Genomic DNA, 4,403 nt, shown 5'->3' on the forward strand with positions numbered 1-4,403 from the left:
GCCTGAGGCCCCCGGCGGGCCACCGGGCTCGCGGGGCTGGCTTTAGCTGGGAGCTGGAAGGGCGACCTGGGGAACACGCCGGTGCCTTGGCGCGCAGGGGCGCGGCGGAGGATCAGCACCGCGGACAGCGCCCAGGCAGCCAGGCCGCGATCCGCTCCGCCCCTCCCGCCCTGGCGTAGGAAGGAGAGGCAGCGCCCGCACCCGCGCCGGGAAGGCTTGGGGCGAAGCGCGATCTGACCAGTGGGCTGGGAATCCGTCCCGTGTCTAGGCAGCAGCAAACCCGCCCCAGACCTCTCCCTAGCTGTGTGGCCTTGGGTGAGTCACATCATCTCTCTGGGCCCCAGTTGATAAGACGCCCTATTTCACCCTATATGAGGGTCCCAAGAGCCAAGGGAAGATCCTTTACAAACTTCAAAGTTCTGGCCGGACGCGGTGGCTCACCCCTGTAATCCCAGCACTTTGGGAGGCCGAGGCGGGCGGATTATCTGAAGTCCGGAGTTCTAGACCAGCCTGGCCAACATGGTGAATCCTGGTCTCTACTAAAACTACAAAAATTAGCTGGGCGTGGCGGGCGCCTGCTAATCCCAGCTACTCGGGAGACTGAGGCAGGAGAATCTTTTGAACCTGGGAGGCAGAGGTTGCAGTGGCCAAGATTGTGCCACCACACTCCAGCCTGGGTGACAGAGCGAGACTCTGTCGAAAACAAAAAAACTCCAAAGTTCAGAACACGTGCAAGGCATCGCTGTTGATCCATTTTCACCGAACGTGGGAGGCTTTAGGAGTCCCACTGTGTGCCTCAAAAGTGTGGCTGCCCTAATATCTTCCTCCTCCCTGGGGCTTGGTCTCATCTGTAAATGAGGATAATGGCGATCTATGTAGCTCATAAGATCTTCAGGTTGTTGTGAGGATTAAATGAATTCCTTCCTGTGAAGTGCTCAGAACCATGCTGCTGAGTGTTTGTTAGGCCTCTGTGCTCATGACAAGGGATGAGGTAGCATTGTGTGAGTGGCAGGTGGCTCAGAGATACCTCTGGGTAAGTCATTCCGGTCCCTGCCTGGAGGACTGGGCTGAGCGGATTCAGGCTAACGGGCTGGTGCCTGGCTTTTCCCACTCCATTGCTAGCCAAATAATCCCTGGCCTTTCCTCCTGGACCAGATTTTCAGGGAAGCCCTGTACCTTCAGAGCTGGGAGACCTGGCCCTTGCCACAGAGGCCCTGGGGAGGCCTCAAGGGCACCCTACCTCTCTCTACGGGTCCCTTTCCTCCCTGTCCTCCCCACTTTCCAAAGGTTAACTGGACTCAGGTGTCAACAAATAAAAAGCTTTAGCTGCTCCTGGAAAATGGTAAGCCTAAAGAGTTGCAAGGGCCAGGTGCAGTGGCTCACGCCTCTAATCCCAGCATTTTGGGAGGCTGAGGTAGGTGGCTCACGAGGTGACAGGTGCCTGTAATCCCAGCTACTTGGGAGGCTGAAGCAGGAGAATCCCTTGAACCCAGGCGGCAGAGGTTGCAGTGAGCCAAGATCGTGCCACTGCACTCCAGCCTGGGTGATAGAGTAGCACTCCATCTCAAAACAAACAAACAAATGGAGAGTTGCAGGAATGATTCTCTTAGGTGGCTTGACAGACTGCGGGGTTTGAATTTTGTTCAAAGGCCTCTCAAATCCCACCCTGCAGGAATTCTGGCTACTAGCTGCACTGTGGGTGGCCCCTCTTCATCCTATCTGAGGAAATCCTTGGGAGAGGAACAGAAAGGCCAGCCTCGCCCCACTTCCTGTCCCTTGCTGTCCTTCCTAGAGGGCAGTATTCCTGGGCTATGCTCCTTGGACTTGCATATCAGTGTCTCCAGCAGCAGTGTGAGTTCTGATGAACCATCCATATTCTCTTAATTTCATGAGATATCGGTAAGAATGATGAAAGGTATGTTTTTTATCTCCAAAAACAGATGATATAAAGGAGCCTGAAAACCTGGCTTCTGGCCCCAGCTCTGTTACTTACTACTTGGGTAATTCTGGTCAAGTCTCAGCCTTTCAGAGCTCCAGTGCCTTCTCAGTAAAATGGGAAGAGTAACATTTACTCTGCCCACAGGATCCTTGTGAGGCTGTCTTAAGGTGCAAGTGAAGGGGTTGATAAAGGGCACATGGATAGAATTATTATGACTAAGTCTCAAATGTTTTTCTCCTTGATCTGTGTCAGGATGAATCCTGGAACTCTGGCACTTATTTATTTATTTATTTATCTATTTATTTAAAGTGGAATCTCACTCTTTCGCCCAGGCTGGAGTGAAGTGGCACAATCTCAGCTCACTGCAACTTCCACCCTCTGGGTTCAAGCGATTCTCCTGCCTCAGCCTCCCAAGTACCTGGGATTACAGGCATGCACCACCACACCCGGCTAATTTTTGTATTTCTAGTAGAGACGGAGTTTCACCATTTTGGCCAGGCTGGTTTCGAACCCCTGACCTCAAGTGATCTGCCCACTTTGGCCTCCCAAAGTGCTGGGATTACAGGTGTGAGCCACAGAACCCGGCCCCCCCCCCCCCGGCTTTTTTTTTTTTTTTTTTTTCCTGAGATGGAGTCTAGCTCTGTTACCCAGGCTGGAGTGCAGTGGCGTGATCTCAGTTTACTGAAAACTCTACCTCCTGGGTTCAAGCAATTCTTCTGCCTCAGCCTTCCAAGTAGCTGGGATTATAGGCATATGCCACCACACCCAGCTGATTTTTGTGTTTTTAGTAGAGACAGGGTTTTGCCATATTGGCCAGGCAGTCTCAAGCTCCTGACCTCAGGTGGATCTGCCTACCTAGGTCTCCCAAAGTGCTGGGATTATAGGTGTGAGCCACCGCGCCTGGCCTTTTTTCTATTTTCTTTGTTTTTCCTTTTCCTTTTTTTTTAAGAGACAAGGCCTGGCTCTGCTGCATAGGCTGGAGTGCAGTGGTGCAATCACAGCTCACCATAGCCTTGAACTCCTGGGCTCAAATGATCCTGCAGCCTCAGCCTCCTAAAGTGCTAGGATTACAGGAGTGAGCCACTGCATCTAGCTCTGTTTTCTTTTTATTTTTGAGACAGGGTCTCAGTCTGCTGCTCAGGACAGAGTGCAGTCGTGCAAACACAGCCCACTGCAGCCTCAACCTCCCGAGCTCAGGTCCTCCCACCTCAGCTTCCCAAGTAGCTGGGATCCAGGCATGTGCCACCATGCCTGGTTAGTTTTTTTAGTTTTTTGTAGAGATGGGGTTTCACCATGTTGCCCAGGCTGATCTCGAACTCCTGGGCTCAAGTGATCTGCCTGCCTCGGCCTCCCAAAGTGCTGTAATCCTCCCAAAGTGCTGATTACAGCACTTTGCTGGGATTAGAGCCACGGTGCCACCCCCTGGCTCCATTTCCAAAATTAAACTTGTAACAAAGTAAAAGAAAACTAAAGTTTATAAAAACCGTACCTCTTGCTTCCAAAGCAACTGTTGTTTTGCATTGAGCACTTTACCAAGGGGATCTCATTTAAACTTCAGATAAATCGAATTGGAAAGGTTTATTCCCATTTTCAGGTGGAGAAAATGAGGTTTAATTTAACATAACACAGCTTGGAAATGGCAGAGCCAGGATTCAAACTCCAGCCCAGCCTAGGCCAGAGGTAAGCTTGTAACCACAGCATCCTCACGCATGCCAGGGAGAAGATGGTCCAGCTGTGTGAGCCACAGTGGTCATGAGCTTAAGGGGAAGGTAAGGACCAAAGTGTGCAAGGCCTGGAATGCCAGCTAGAGGAATGAGACCTGGGTGGCAGAGAAGGCCTAGAGGCTCCTCCATGAATTCATGACAGTCAGAAATTCTGACTTTTTCAGTTTAGTTTGGGTAACAGTTCTGTATTGGTTAGCATCCTGGCAGGGAACAGATGGCACATTTAAAATGGACTATTTGGCTGGGCCCGGTAGCTCTCACTTGTAATCCAAGCACTTTGGGAGGCCAAGGTGGGCAGATCACTTGCGGTCAGGAGTTTGGGACCAACCTGGCCAACATGGAGAAATCTCGTCTCTACTAAAAATACAAAAATTAGCCAGATGTGGTGGCAAGTGCCTGTAATCCCAGCTACTCGGGAGGCTGAGGCAGGAGAATCACTTGAATCCGGGAGGTGGAGGCTAATTTTTGTATTTTTTAGTAGAGATGGAGTTTCACGATATTGGCCAGGATGGTCTCGATCTCCTGACCTCGTGATCTGCCCGCCTCGGCCTCCCAAAGTGCTGGGATTACAGGCGTGAGCCACCGTGCCCAGCCGTATATGCCACATTTTGTTCATCCATTCATCCATTGATGAACATTTAGTTTGCTTCCACTTTGGCTATTGTGAATAATGCTGCCATGAACGCAGGGCACACTTTTTTTTTTTTTTTTTTTTTTTTTTTTTTTTTTTTTTTTTTTTT

This window comes from Rhinopithecus bieti, unplaced genomic scaffold (assembly GCF_001698545.2).
Source record: "Rhinopithecus bieti isolate Rb0 unplaced genomic scaffold, ASM169854v2 scaffold_22, whole genome shotgun sequence".
In the NCBI taxonomy this organism is placed as follows: domain Eukaryota; kingdom Metazoa; phylum Chordata; class Mammalia; order Primates; family Cercopithecidae; genus Rhinopithecus; species Rhinopithecus bieti.